The sequence below is a fragment of the Vicugna pacos genome, chromosome 1, assembly GCF_048564905.1.
Source record: "Vicugna pacos chromosome 1, VicPac4, whole genome shotgun sequence".
In the NCBI taxonomy this organism is placed as follows: domain Eukaryota; kingdom Metazoa; phylum Chordata; class Mammalia; order Artiodactyla; family Camelidae; genus Vicugna; species Vicugna pacos.
Window position 1 is genome coordinate 99,646,321 of NC_132987.1, and position 16,885 is coordinate 99,663,205.

Here is a 16,885-nt window from a genome sequence, read left to right on the forward strand (position 1 = left end):
GAGGACAATTTCACAGATCAGAACTAGAGGATCATAAAGCACGAGGTGGAAGTTTGAGAGATAGGACTAGAGATGCAACCAAATCGCAGGCCCTGGTCATTGCATTTCCCTGCCACCTACCCTTTCCTCCTTGCCAACAGGATCCTGTTTGTTCAAGAAGTAGGTAGAAATTACATGACCTCAGAATGGAAGGCCCTTAATCTAGGAGTGGAATTCAAATGAAACTAAACAGGTTGTTTTTCGTTTTCTATTGCCGCCTTAACAAATTATTACAAATTTAGTATCTTATGCCAACCCAAGTTTATTATTTTACAGTTCCGTCAATCAGAAATTGGGTATGGATCTCAAAGGACTAAATAAAGTCAGCAAGGCTGATTTCCTTTCTGGAGGTCCTCATTTTCTTACGATCTGGGTACTGAGGGCCATTTTCAGCTTCTGGAGGCAACCCACATTCCTTAGCTCAGTGATTCTCTTTCTCTGTCTTCAAAGCAAGCAATAGTGGATCAGTTCCTTCTTAGAGGACATCGTGTAATTAAATGGATCCACCTGGACAATCCAAGATAGTCTCCCCATCTCCAGCTCTGTAAATTTAAAAATATCTGTGAAAAACATTTTGTCATATAAATTAACATGTTCACAGGTTCCAGGAATTAGAATGTGAACTTTCTTCGGGAAGGTGTTATTCGGCCTACCACAATTCAGTTTCTGGACACCAAAGATTTATATCCATTCACATGCAAAATACATCCCCCAGAGTCTTGTCCATTACAGCATCAACGCAAAGTCCATCTAAACCTAATGAGGTCAGAAATCCTAAATATCATTATGTAAATCATCTAAATTGGGTAGTAGCTGTTGTCACTCTTCATTTTTCTTAGCAGGGAGTTAATAGGTATTATTTAGAATGGGCAATTTAAGAAATAGAAGCATAAGTAGATCATTTAAGATTATGAAGGCAACTTCTTGAAAGACCAAAAAATGATAACACTTATAGAAAAAGAAATAGGTTATTAAGAATAAGTGGGACAAAATAAAAATGTACATTTGTTTTCAGTTTTCCATAGAGGAGTGACAATATATATCATTTAAAGTTAAACTTTTAAAATTGGTATAGCAAAATATATCAACAAGGGAGCATTAGAATAAAAATTTATCAGATAACAGGTTTAGCATCAATTTTTATTATATTCATAAATATAAATGGGATAGACTAAAAACTGCCAGATTGTTGAATTGTCCTTTTTTTTTAAGCAGATGTAACTGTTAGAGACTTTTAAGTGGATAACTAAATGAAGTTCATAGCTTGAAATTATCTTAGAGGGCAAGCTGGACCTACCCCCTCATTTACAGAGAGAAAAAGAAGCAGCCAAGAGAAGTCAAAAAAGTTGTGATCTCAGTATTCATTTTCTTAAATTAAACCTTACCTTCAATTTAGTGATTAGAGATAGTTTTTGAAAATAGTGAGTAGAGTGAAAAATTGTCTAATTACGTACCTCAGTAATTCACATTATTATTTCAGAAATGTGCTCCACTGGAAAAATCATTGCCAAATAATAAAAATCTTACAACAATATCAAGGTAATTCAGGGGACAAATTGCCCTTGTTGTTTAATCCATACTTATTTCTCTTCCCTCATCTATATAAGAAAAATTCATTGAATGGAAAATTGATCCAATTCTCTGCACATTCATTAAAAGAGTAAGTGTATTGAAATTATGACTTAGTGTGGATTACATTGTTAGATTCTATGAAACACTATACTATTTAAACATAAATGGTGACTCCCATGTTACGATTATGCCATAACAGGACAAATCTCATTTAATGAACCAGAGTGTTTATACATTTTTTTTCCTTGGGCTAGACTGTTATAGTTCCATATATTTCTGTCTTCTGTGTGTTGAAAATTTATTATGTGAAGATTTTTCATGTAAAGGTATCGGTAGGGAATAAATTTGACTTGTAACTAAAAAGCTGGTGCCAATGTTGTTTTTTTTAAAGAGTCTTATTATTGTACTCAGAACATTTGAAGTATGAATGTATTTGCTGTTCTGTATTATTTTTGCCCTGTAGTCTAATATGCAGTTCTGCTTTTCTCAAATTTTTTTCTGTGTACTTCAGTTTAAATATTTTTCTACTTTTATACTCATTAATAGTATTTTTACTGTGTCTAGCCTGCTATTAAACACACTCCATCAGCTCTTGAATTCATATTATGTATGTATTTGCAGTTTTAGAATGTCCCACTTAATTTTTATATTGATTCTAATTGTATGTTGAAAATCTCATTTTTTTCCATTATTTAAAATCATTCATGTTATTTATTTTAAAGTTTTTATATGTTTATTCCAGTAACATGACAAGGGTGGGGGGAATCTCCTTGTAGCATGTGATTTTTATCTTTTGACTGTAAGTTACATTTTCCTGCTTCTTCTGATGTCTCATATTTATTTCTGCCAGAAACCGTAGAGACATTCATGTCATTTTCCCTCAGTCACTGTGTGCTCGTCTCTGTTACACATATAGACTGAGGGTAAATTACCTCAGTTCAATTGGAAATTTAGTTTGATGGGTAACTTAAGATAAATTTAGTACTTCTTGGGTCTCATGTATTTCAAGTAGAGACATATCTTGTGTTTTTGCAGACCCCTCCCTCTAGTAGGGTTTGTCTCCTAGGCATTGCATCACCCCCAGTACTCATATTCTATTTCCAGTGACTACTCAAAGCTCTTGCTAGTTTGTCGTTCTCCTAGTAGAGTTCCTTTGCTTAAGTCTAACTGGATCTTCAGATCACAGATCTGGCAGATGCTTCCGATGAAGATAACCTCTGCTGGTCTCATCTTGCCTAGGAAGAGACAGTCCAGCTCTGGAAACACTTTGCCCATTCCTCTCTGCTTCCTCACTGCTCTGATGTCCTTACAAATTTTACTTTTGGATGTATACATTTTTTCCTGTTTATTGAAGGTGGGGGTTATAGCTTGTACCTACTTTATGCTTTCTACTCAGAGGTTTAAATGGATATTTTAGTTTGTTTGTTAACTCTAATTGATTAATCATGGCTGTTATGAATACTGTGATGAAAGGATGTTGACATCACATTCAGACTCTTGGGAAATGAGAGCCATAACTAATAATTTCTACCATGGGTTTGGATATGGGAGTATGGCACACATGCTAGTCCTGTGTCTAATTGCACTATTCATTACTGTGTGCCACAAACTTCAGTAGGTGGTGGATGTGCCCAAGACAGAAGAAGATAAAGATGGAAACGGGCATGTACAGTACGGACTATGAATGGAGCCTCCATGAGAAAAGGCTTCGTTGTCTTGTTCTCCATTGTATCCCCAGTTTCTAAAAAGGTGAATGCTAAATATATTGTGGCTGCTTAAAATACATTAACTGAATGAACAGATAAAAGAAGTAAATATGGAGTGGATATGATAGGATGTAGGAGAGACCCTTCACTAAATTTTGGGCATCTAGCTGCTTACAGACTACTGTCATATCTGGCTCATATTAATTTTTCACAGCATACCATGTATGGTGACTAGATGCTTTTGAATGAGTGATTGAATGAATGTGTATTAGAGCATGTCATCATATATATTTCTGGTGTTACTAAAATAATTAGATTTATCCATTCATTCCATGAACTGATTGCCTGTCTGTTGTCAAATAGTGTGTATACTAAGGGCAATTTTTACTTATTAGACTAATACTAATATGTTCAATTATACAAACAATAAGATAATATTTTAAAATATTTTCACCAAATGCTACATAAACAGTGTGTTCAACAACTTGATAAAATAATTTCATAGTCTTTTACCTTGTTTAATGAGCATTAGTATCTTCTGCCATGAAGCTAGTTATTCAAAGATTATACTACCTTGAACTTGAAGATCAAAACAAATGACTAGACTCAAGAGACAAATCACTTCTTTCTGAAAAGCCATTTATTAATGATGAATTTGTATATAGATATGTAGTGTATAAGTTCTATTTAAGTTATAACACTCTATGATTTGCTAAACAGTTTATTTAAATAATTAATAAAAGATAAAATATTTTTATTTAGTTAGTTCTGTAATAACCCCTTTATATGTATTATAAGCTATATTACTAAAAATGGACTTTAGGATAGGTTAAAAACTTTTTACATACAGGAAAATAAGATTTAGAGAGTTAGCTAAGGCAAAATATGAAACTAGGTCTTTCTTATTGAAAGCAAGCAATCTATTTTCTTGTCTTAGCTTGGGCTGCTATAACAAAATACTGTAGACTGGGTGGCTTAAACAATAGACATTTATTTTCTTATAGTTGTTTCAGAGGCTGCAAAGTCTAAGATCAAGGTACCAGCCAATTCAGTTTCTGGCTTTCTCACTGTATCTTCACATGGCTGAGAGAGAGAGAGATCTCTTTCTCTGTCTGTCTTTTTCTCTCTCTCTCTTTTTTTTTTTAAGACCACAGTCCTTTTAGATTAGGGCCCCACCCTTATAATCTCATTTAATGTTAATTATCTCCTAAGGACCCAATCTCTAGATATAGTCACATTGGGAATTAGGATTTCAACATGTGAGTTTTAGTGGAATACAGTTCAATCCATAGCAGTTCCTAAACACTATAATAATGCAATTTTGCAATTGGTACTATTGTCATTTTTAGATAGTAGTAAAATGATTTAATATCTTGAGGGGTTTTTTCAGTTTTTTTTTTTTGTCTTCTGGGTGTGATTTACTTTTTGACCTACAATTAATAACTCCATAAGTAACCCTCTGGCACGTCGTAATATTTGTTGAATTAATTAGTGAATCCCATCTCCTAAGAACAAGTTTGTGGTCACACAAATTTTTCTTCTTATACGAGTTTCAATCTTTGTCTCCAAAGTATGAATAAGTTATATGTTATTTTTAATGTGAACAACATTCTTTAATTGTTCTTTTTAGGAGCTCTAGAATTCAGAGAATAGTTATAAACCTAAATCAGCTTTGGTTTCCTAAATTTAATTATGCCTTATGATGTGGCACTTTAATAGTCTAATCCTCTTTGCCACCTTCATTGTTCCTCAACCTATCAAAAGAGTATGCAGTCACAATAAGATCATTAGATTTTAGATATGGCTTTGGAGCACATGAATAAAACTGTCCCAATGGTTAAAAATTGTTTTACATAGCTGAACAGTCAGTAGGGAGTTAATATGAATTCTTGAACATGGCATCCATTATCAGGTGGTTTTCTCTTTTTCAACAAAGAAAGTGTTAAGAAACATGGTCTTTTCAAAGTATTTACTTAGTTTTCCATAACTCAAAGTTTTGGCCTTAAATTTTTACCTGACATACAAAAGAAATTCAAGAGAGGTGCAAAATAAAGTAGCCTTCTAGCCTTCACTACATATAAGCTGAATATAAAGGAGAGAAGGGAAGGGATGTAAAATGTTTAGAATCTCTTGGTCGTATTCAAATGGTCTGCCTCAAATATTTTAACAACCACCTATCTGAGATTTTAGTAATAATTGTTGAAAGGTTTGGCTATTTTTTTTTTTACCAAATTTGTGTACTAAATGCATCAAGATACTATTTTGTTTCAGATTGGGATAAAATCCACTAACTTGAAACAGAATAGCATCTGTGGCCTGGTAGAGCAGAAAGAATTCTGGTCTAGCTATTAGAAGAGAGTTCCAGGAACAGCTCTGTGGCATTGATTGTATCTCTTCAACAGAGATGGTCTTGGAGATTCCTTTTTCTTCTAAAATGTTGTGATTGACTTCTTCTGTCTCTCCTACCTCCTTCCCTTCCATTTCCTTTCTTCCTTCCTTCCTCCCTCCCTCCCTCCCTTCCTTCCTTCCACAAATATTTATTTTGCACCTACCATTTCCTAGGCACTGTGCATATATTAAGAAACCAGAATGAAAGAATTCCTGAGCTCAGGGAGCTTGTAGCTTAGTTGGAGGAGCCCAGATGTTTAACAACTAGTTACTGAAATAATCATATACTTTTAAGTGTGATAACTGCTTCAGGGAAGGATTTACCTTGGTAGACAGAGGACTTTTTGGATAATATTTTATGTTTTTATTTCTATAAACTTACCTCCATGTATTAAAGGGGATTTTCAGTCTTTTTTTTTTTTTTACTGTTATGAAAGAGAGAGATTTAATTGCTAATGGGCCAAAATTTCTATAAAGAAAATAATCCTTGTAATGCAGTCTACTTAGGAATCTTTTAGACTAACTTTAGAACTCTTTTAAATATATTTTTAACAAAATTAGCTATGCATTTCCTAAAATTTTTCTTTTGCACTATTTTAGGAGATAGGCTTATACTTGTTTCGGTGCCATACACTTTAAGAATTTCAAATATGGGCAAAGAGTTGTTTTATTCATGAAGATGATGAGCTCAGAGGACTAGGTGAGGTATACTGTTGCCCTAGATTTCTTCTTTTTGATGTCGATTTTTTTTCTCTAAATTTTAGGCCAACCGAAAACATTTTCTTTATATAGCTTATTGTAAAAAAATTAAATAACGTGGTAGTATGTAAAATTAGAAAACTTTTCCCCTTCAAACAGTACAACTTCTCCATATGGTGTGTTTTCTTAAATTTTTTTTCTGCATAGTTATACATAATATAACTAAATTTTTATTAACAGAAATGTGCTCATATGATATATTGCTCTGTAATTTTGCATATTTCATATTTTACATATTAAATATTTGCATATTTAATAATATATGGTAAATATCTTTCCACATTATACAAAATTCAGTTCCAATCTAATAGTGATGTAATTTTCTACCACACTAGGGTACTATAACTTATTTAAACATTCAGATGCTTGGGTAGTGTTGGATACTTGTGTTATATCTAGCTTTTTGCTATTATAATTCTGCACTGAAACCTTTCTGTATCTGTCTTTCCTTTTTGTACAATGATTTCTGCATATCACTTATTAGAAGTTCAAGTAAAGCCTATACACATTCAGAATTTTGATAGACATTGCTAGTTTGTCCTTCAAATATGTGTACCAAGTTATACTCCTGAATATAAATTTGTATGTGTCCCTGCCTCTCCCTGCCTTCTCACCAGTTTTGCATAGTCGAAATATTTGCCAATCACATAGGAGATGATTAATTACAATTGCTTTATTTTTGCATTTATATGTTCATTAGTGATATTAAAAATTTTTGTTCATTTAAACTTATTTTATGTCCTTCATTCGTTAGTCATTTTATTATTTGTAGATTCTTCTTATTAATATTCATATCAAAATTCTCAATTATATACTGTAGTAGTTTTTTCCAGTATGTCAGTTGTTTTTTATTCTGTTTATGCCACGTTTTATCATGCTGAAGTTTATATAGTCCAGTGTTTTCTTCAGTCATGCATTGAAAGAACTTCCCAAATTAAGATTTAAATAATGTTCCCACATTTTATTCTTATATACTTTTGGTTTCTTTATAGTCAAACCTGAAAGTTAATAGAACTTTATTATAATGTATGTTGTGAGACTGATTTCCAATTCTATTCTTAAATGTACAGGCAGTTAAAATAATAGTTAGCAAGTAAGCTGTTTTTTCCCACTGTTTTGAAATGATTCATTTACTATGTATAAAACTTCTATATGCACATGGGTCTTTGCTTGACTCTTGTGTTTCATTAATCTGATTGTCAAGGTCAGTAACATACTGTTTTAATCACTGAAGCTTTATCATAAAAGTTTATATCTGGTCGGACAAATGTATATTTATTCATTTTGACAATTTCTTTTCCTTTTCATTGACTTACTTTTCCACATGGATTTGAGAATCAACTTAGTTCCCTTTCCTCTAAAAAATTCTATTAGGATTTTGATTAAAATTTTAATGTTATGTGTTGGTTCAAGGAGAATTGATCTTTCCAGCAATGAGATTTCCTATCTAGGAACAAGATATGTTTCTGCATATAATGAGAATGTCTATGTCCAGTGGTACAGTTTTAATTTCCTAAAATAGGTTTTACACATTCCCTGTTAAGTTTATTCCAAGGTAATCTGTAGCCTTTGTTGGTATTATTATACAGTCTTTGTTAGAGTTACATTGTCAATTAAAAACTCTTAGACTACTGATTTCTGATACATTTAATCACTTTAATTGATTCTCACTTGATTTATTTCTGATTTTCTAAGTAGCTATCATTTTTAAATAATGATAATTCATTTCTGTTGTGGAGTAAGAAAATAGTGAAGGCATTCCTTGCAAATGAGTGGACGCATTTTTCTTTTCATTTATGCTGTATGGATATGTGGGGATACTCCCCCATTTCTTCTTCAACTGTGAGAACCACGTTAGGAATCTGGTGAAACTTTGTCCAAAATGGAGTCCTCACTGGTTGTGCCTTAGTTCTTTAGACAGACAAGCTATTCTGCTGTACTCCCAGGCCTGCTCATGTTTCTAACCCCTGCTGTCTCTGAGGATGGGTTTTTTCTAGGGCTGCTTCAGAAAATCAGTGCACCTTCTGCTCTGGATACTACATTCTTTTCCTGTTGAATTTTTTATTTCTTCTCTTTTTTTTTATTGCCCTTCTTACCTCAGTGCTTTAATTTTTATTATTCTTATATAATACTTGATACACAAAATTATGTATATAATCTATGGGTAAATTGTGAAGCAAAATAATAAAATGGACACTGGTGAATCCCCCCTCCTATCTTAAGAACTTTACCCACACCATTCCAGATACCACTGAATCTACCAGTATGTTTATTTCCTATTCCTGCCTTCCTCTTAGAAGTAAATTTTGTGTTGGCCACTCCCTTTCTTTAATTAAAAAATCAATACAATGCATACAAAAACAATACATTATTTAGATGTTAGCCAGGCCTGGTCTGTAAGTGAAGGTAGACGTGAAGTGGGAGAGACCAAGGACAAAATGGAAACATGTTTATCTCCCATGGCCTCCAATCTAGGTGAGGCAGACGACCTGAAGGATAAGACGACTCTCTTGACAGCCGAACTGAACCACAGCCAGAATCAGAGAAGCTGAACAAGACTGGAGGGATTTGGGGGAACCGCAGGCCTGACTGCTATTCTTTGTCAAGTTCAGTGACAACGTGTTTGAGCTACAACTGCACATGAATGATACTGACCTTCTGGGAGTTAAAAATTTCACCTTCCAAATTTCAGGTAAATTTACCTTGTAGCAACCTTATCTAAAAAGCACAGAGAGAAGGGAACTCTGGGACACACAGTTTCAAAGTAGTTAAATAGACATAATGAAAAATTATCCACTCTTTAACGATTTCTGTGACTTTTTTCTCTCAATATTAACTTACTAAGCTGTTTTTCTTATAGCTATATATCCTTAATTTTCATTGATATATAGTAGTTCACTCTGGGAAAAACTCACAATTTATCTGTTCTCCTGTGTATGGACATTACATTTGTTTCCAGTTATAACTGTCATGAAGAATGCTGCTGTAGACATTCTCCTGATGTAATTATAAAGTGTTTCTCAGTAGTTTAGAAAAAGAAGAATGTAGACTACATGAATGTAAAATACATGCTTTATAATGTAAATCCAAATGTAGAGTGGTTTTGCCAAATTTATACTCCTATCCTTGCCATAGAATTTGAACTGAACTACATGCTTCCCAACACTTGGCTTTATCATACTGGTTAATATTGTCTAATTTGGTAAAAGTAGAATGACATCTCCTTGTGATATTTATTTGCGTTTTTGTGATTGTTAATGAGATTGAGTTCTTTACATATTTTGAATACTAATATTTTTAAGGTCATGTGTGTGTGAAAAAACTTGAAAACAACCAAGATGTCTTTAGGTAGGTGAATGGATAAAATAAACAGTGACATAGCCAGACAATGGAATACTATTTAGTGCTAAAAAACAAAGGAGCTATCAAACCATGAAAGACATGGAGGAAAGTTTAAGTGCATATTACTAAGTGAAAGCAATCTGAAAAGGCTACATACTGTATGATTCCAACTATATGACATTCTGAAAAAGACAAAACTGTGAGGATATTTAGTCAAAAGATCAGTGGTTTCCAGGGGTTAGAGTAGAGGCAAGGGGTGAAAAGGCAAAGAACAGAGAATTTTTAGGGCAGTGGAAATATTCTGTATGATAATATAATGATGTATATATATCATTATTTATTTATCCAAACCTATTGAATATATAAAATAAAAAAAGTGAACCCTAAGGTAACCTGTGGACTTTGGGTGATTATAATGTGTTAATGTAGGTTCCTTTGTTGCAACATGTACCATTCTGGTGGGAGATGTTGATAATGAAGGAGGCTATACCTGTGTAGGGCAGAAGGTATATGGGAAATCTCTGTACCTCCCCCCTGCCCAATTTTGCTATGAGCCTAAAACTGCTCTAAGAAAATAAAGTCTTTATTAAAAATAGCATATGATCCAGTTTGATCAGAACAGTGGATCTGGGACCATTTTAGTCCTGTCCAAAGCCCTTAGCTAAATGCATAAGTCTCAAATTCATCTTCTCTGTCTTGCTACTAGCCCAGGATTTGGAGTGATGATCTTGGCATTTACACTTAGGGCATTTCTGCCTCCTGAGGATTCTTTTTCTCTTTTCCATTTGAATTTCAGCAAACTTTTTTTTTTTAATTTTAGTCACTCAAATTTTCAGGGATATGTGATAAAAACAATGTTTTATGAAAGGTCTTTTTTCCCCCTAATGAGAGGACTCTTTAATGTAGTATATAATTCTTCCAGAAGTGTAAGTTCTCCAGGTTTCTTATGTTGCAATCTTAAAACTCTGAGCTAAAAATGCCATAATTTGAATTGATTGATGACCACTGAAATGGCAATTTTTACTTGTGAGTTAGGGTCAGTGAAAGTGACCAGACACCTTAGTTTCTGCCATTAAAATCAATTGACCTAGACCCATACCCTCTTTCTTTATCACACATTATTACTGAAGTTGGAATGGACTGTGTACCTAGATAGCTGACAACTCTTAACCTTCTTTCTCTTATTTAAAAGCTATAAACCAGAGATTATTTGCTCTTCAAATGAGGACATATAAATCAATAATAGTGAAAAGCCATGCCAAAATGAGAGGGACAGTCAAAATCTCACTGTCAATAATTTAAGAACTTTAAAAAACAGGCCAGAATGTAGATGTGCCTGAATGGAATCTCCAAAACTAAGAAGTGTCAGAAACAAAGAAACAAAACTAGAAGATTGTTATGTTAACTTATTATTCAATGTCAGGCTTCTTTATGACTCTAAGATACTTTGAATTAATTTTAGAATTACGAATTGGAAGTCTGCCACTTGAGTTCTTAGCCAGACCTTGCTATCAATACTCCTGCTTTCCATGATCACTGCAGCAGCAGTTCACTAACTTTTTGGCATGCTGTAATTTGGATGTAGTTTGAAGTGGCCTTTAACTTTGACATTTAGCTTTATGAGGATCAAGCAGGAAAGGAATGATTCCAATGTTGCAAGCAGTGTCCTCACCAGAAACTAGGTAGAATCATGCTGAGTGCACAGGCTTTGAAGCCAGACACACCTGACTTTATATACCAAAACACAATCTGAGGGAAGTTCTTCTAGATCCTGTTAGCCTTAGACAACCCAGCTGCAAAAATGGAGATCACAGTTCCTTCTTTGCAGTAATGTGGCAAAAATGAAATGAAATAAGATCTATTTTATACTTGACAAGTAATAGGCATTTATTTATAATAGCATATGTTCCCTATTATGATTATTAGTACTACATACAGTCTTGTATAATCTTGTATAACTAAGGACAAATCTACTTTTTCCTAAAGAGGATTAGATAATAAAAGGGGAGTGATAACTATTCGTTCCTCTTAAGCAATATGTATTCTTTAATCAGGGAGTGGAGCAAAGGAGGTAGAAGAGGGTGGGCATGGGGTCTCATTTATGAGGTTGGTCATCAATATGAGTCAAATTTTTTGCTTAACTTTCTTCCTCATTTATTATTGGCATAGACATCAAGTAAATAATTTAATCGTCATATAGAATGTATGAAGTTATATACATATGAATTCTTCCTCTGTAGCTGAAGTTTGAATCCAAATATTATTAGCAAAGTAACTCAAGTGGAGCCAATCTATTTTAGACCACTTACGGTGAAGTTTGCTGCCAAACTAACCTTCCCTAAACAGTGAATTTATCAAGTCACTCTCTTTGAATTTGTCAGAACTCATCTTTCTTAAGTCCTGATGCATCAAGTCTAACCTTCTGCCAAGCTTTCAAGAATCTCCCTACACTGGTCCTGCACTTTCAAAGCCAAATATTTCTTGCTTTTCCCTTCCTCCACTCTGCTTTAGGGAGACCACTCCCTGCCTACAAATAGATTCTCACAAGACTTTGCTCCCTTCCCATCACTCATGTTCTTCTCTTTGCCTGAAGCACCTTTCACTAAGATTTCTGCCTACTCAAATCCAGCCCACTATTCATATATTCAGTGCTCGTTTCCACCACAAACATTTTCCAAACTAGTCTTTATCTATCCCAAACTTATGTAGGAACTTTCACATGACTTCGGGTCATCATCACTTAATTTAGCTCATAATTGAATGCTGACTTTTGTTGACACTATTATTTCATGTGAAATAAAGTGGTCTATTCAATCAGAATATAGAGTCCTTCTAAATAGGTTGTCTTAGAGTTCTGCATCTCTTACAATCCTTAGTCTTGAACACAGAGGATTGATACATGTTAACTGATGAACTATTCGATTATAATTAGCACTTTTTATATTCGTCCACCTTGTGACTTTAGCTATGAACAGTATCTATCTTACTGGGTTAATTTATGCTACATACAAATTAAGATTCTGATTGTCATTCTTGGTTTTTGAAATAGTTTTTAAGTCTCTGTTTTCAAAGCATGGAATTTGAGGGTGCTCAAGAAAATGCAAATTATGTTTTGTTAGCCAAAAATGTATTTATTTATAGTATCTTAGTTAATCTGAATTATTTAAGAAAAGGGAGACAGTCCCACTGAGTCAACATTCTGTTAGGCTATTAGAAGTCCCAATTTGTCAGTCACAATCAGCTGATTAATGTTTACATCTGATTACTTTTAGGCACTGCAGTAATTGATATGGAGATATCTATCATGAGAATTGCACAGCAGTGAGAGAAAATAAACCAGCTTCTTTTCATGGTTCATAATATTATAAAACAAATTGTTAGTATTTTTACATAATTATGGCTTCTAATTCCTTTGCTAAGATAAAATCCTAACCTGGTGTCTAAGATATATTATATATGTATATATGTATCATATAACTTTTTATCTTTGTCATTAACCATACTATTATTATTTACTTTTACAGTTATTTTTTCTGGCAAAGGAGAGTTGTTCAGTATGGTTTAACTTTTAGCAGCTTATTACATTGCACAAAGCAGGCTCAATTTAATTATATTAAAATGACATTAGCAAAGTTGTCTTGGTGGCCCAGATTTTTCCCCAGATTTAGAGTAGAAAATACACCCCATTGATTTAATTATTATCTTTTTAATATGAAGATCTCATCATGTTCATCCTGGGAAATTTTAATGGTTTAGAGACTATGTAGGGGAAGAGGATATATGTAGAGTGACAGAACAAATGTAACTTGAAGGTTTGAACAGTGAAATATATAATGACCAGCAGGTGTCTCTGTTACACAACGCAGTTGAGGTTCTGAAGGCTTTTCTAACATTGATCCTATTTTACATCTCGCTAAATTCTCTTCAATTTTTACATTTAAATTTTCTTTCTTCTTCCACACCACTTGGAGATATCCTTATTCCTCATATCTCCCCTTAATCATGGCTCTACTTTTTATTTTCTTTAAGACGTTGTATCCAAAATTAATTTTTTAGTGCCCAACTTCTGCCTTCTTTCTGTAAATTCTCTTGTACCATTTTTTAGAATGAGGGTTAGATTAAGACCTTTAGAAGTCGTCAGGACTGAAAAGATTGTGATATCACATCTTTATATATATAATTAGAGTAAACTGTAAAATAATGGTAAGGAAGTTTGGAAAAGTTGCTCTTTAAAAAAAAACACTAAAAGTTAAACAATAGCATATGACAGTTACCTTAGAATATAAAATGAATTTTTTTCCTTAAAAGTTTAGGTCTATATTGAGGGATTTCTAATTCTGGTTTGTCTTTTGTGTCATCTGTCAGTGTGTAAGAGAGAGGGCTAAAGTGAAACCAGAATTATGCAAAAGACCCCTGCTAAGAATTTTCACAGACCGGACCTACAGGAGTAGATAAAAGGGGCTGAGAGAGCAGAGAGAAAGCAGAGGAGTAGTAAATGAGTATACCTAGGCATTGCCAAAGGGAGTGTAATTTCTACATTCTTTCAAATAAAAATCTAACATTTATTGATAATTTATTATGTGCTAAACTTTGCATATATTCTCTCAGTTTTTCCTCACTATAACCCTAATTGGTGCTGTGATGAATCTCATACTAAAATGAATAACCTGAGACTTAGAGATAAGTTGCAAGAAGTTCTGCCATAAGAGGTTAGCTAATATTCTTAACCTCTTTGCTATATTTTTAGAAGACAGTCTGATACTATATTTTTTTAATTAAAATTTTGCATGCTCTTTGGCTTAGTACTTCTAAGATGTAAAGAAATAAAAAAAGGATAAGTACAGAATATAGCTACAGGTTTTTATTAGAGACTTTTATAATATTTGCCGTGAGGCTTCTTGGGACTTTTCAGAAGAATGGGAGGCTGATCCAATAAGAATTACATTATGAAGAAAGAAGAGGAAAGAAGCAGAGTTACTGTCCTGTAACTAGCAGATCTGGTCCAGATGCCATCACAACTCTAGCAGACCCTACTCCTGTTGAGATGAATAACCTCTAACATACTCTTTCTGTACTTGATTTAGAACTCCAGATTCTAAGTCCCAGGAGAGGGCCTCCAACTGATCAGATTTAGGTCACATGCCAACACCTGGCTGTTGAACCTGGAAAGATAATTTCTTTCTTTTGGCTTCTGTCATGGAAGACAGTCTCCTAGAATTTTTCTCACCCAAGACTTATACCAATGGAAAAGAGTTACTTCCCTAGTTGGAAATTAGGGTGCTGTTTGGGAGAGGGAATGAATTTGTGAAAACCAAACATAAAAAAGGGACAAATGAACACAGAATACTTTAAAATGGAATATCTAGCAATGGAGGGTTGATGGATTAATTATATTATGCCATATTAATCTAATAGAATACAAATGAACAATTAAAAATGAAGTTGTGCAAGGCTATTTCTTGACATTGAAAAATAATCATGATATAGTGATAAATTAAAATTAGATGAAAATAAAAACAATATGTAATGTATTAATCCTTTCTTGTAAATATACACAGAGTCACAAATATGCATTCCTTTATGTGGAGTTAGGAAACACTAATTCTTAGTGGAACTAAGCACTTTCCTAAAATTGCCCACCTGCTTTTTCTTCTTTTTAACAGTTTGTACTTCCTTTTCTCGTGACTTCTTTACTACGGCTCTCATCACTTATCAGTTCCAGTTAATCTTTGGTGAAGAGAGGGGGGTGTGTGTGTGTGTGATCTTCTAGAATCATAACTTTCCCTTCCCTTTGTCATTTATTCTGTGTGTATATATGCCTATGTAAATAGGTGCAGAGGCTGATTTAGGTCATGTGGACTGTGCCAGGAAATCATTTGTGAATCACTGAATAAGAATGATTATCATCTGATTTGAAATAGTTGGCAAATTTCGGTGGTTCTAATTTCTTTGCCTTCTTCATGAATTATTACTTTTTCTATGAGGGAGATGCAATCATACTGTTTATTGAACTTATAGGAACACTGAGGAAATGAACATTTGTAAAATGTGTTTTAGGCAAATTTTATTGTAAAGGCTTTAGATCGTGATGATAAATTTCCATTTATAAAGATTGTTCATTTTCCACCATCTAATTTATCTTATTTTGAAAATACATCTGAAAAGAGCTTGAGACACACTCTGACAATGCATGTGGGATCATGCTTATGTTTGCTGAATGGTTCTTCTAGGGCAGTCCAACTGTTAATCTCTGCAATGCCTCACCATCTAAATATCTCCCCGACTTATACTGACATGTGACTTGTGGTTATCTAGGTGATTAGTGTGAAGACTTATTTGTTAGAGTAAATGTAATTTTGAGTCTTTTTGCTTTCCCTGTTCAGCTGAGAATGATCTAATTCACACAGGCTTTCTTAGTGCACCGTAAGTTGTTCCAGAAGTCACAGCTGAACATGTTTTAAAGTTAGAATACAATGTTAATGAAGTCAAGGAGATGGACTTCATAGTCCAGTTAGGAGTTTGTTGTGTTCCTATTGTCAGGGCCTTAACTTCATGTAATCATTTGTCAGATATGTACTGCAGGAGAACTGGGTTGAAGTTTGCCTGTGGATTAGTGGAAATCAGGTACCAATAATAGAAAAAGGAATCAAGATGAATATTATCTTCCTTATGTGAAGCTCAAACTATTTTATGAAACAGATTACTCAATAATTTTGAAACAAATTCCTTTTCTTACAATATGCAATATTATTTAAGAAATAGCAACTGAAACAGTTGAATGAGTTGTTAGAAAATATTAGAAAAGATTTAAGAGTCAAAAATCTAGGAGTGCTTAAAATCTCATTTGGGCCATATATTCCTTTGTCTGCCTGCAAGCAAGATAGAGTTAACCATCCAAGAAAAATTTGCTCTCTCCTCCTTTATAACTCTGATTTCACACGTCTTCTTAATAACACATTGCAGGAGAATAAAATCTTGTTAATGTTTTGAAAATTTGTAATTGAAATAATGAAGAGAAAATGTGACTGATTTTTACTCTTTTTTGCAAATATATTTTCTATAGTGTTTTTGGTTTACTT

At 33.5% G+C, this 16,885-nt stretch overlaps 1 long non-coding RNA gene across 2 annotated transcripts in view; it reads left to right on the forward strand.

Moving 5' to 3' along the window:
* Window positions 1-16,885, forward strand: part of LOC107034718 (uncharacterized) — a 76,475-nt gene that overhangs the window by 1,876 nt on the left and 57,714 nt on the right. For both annotated transcript variants that reach the window (XR_012075777.1, XR_012075779.1), the window contains exon 2: window positions 8,940-9,156. This is a non-coding gene — a long non-coding RNA (uncharacterized lncRNA). The remainder of the gene's footprint in view (window positions 1-8,939; window positions 9,157-16,885) is intronic.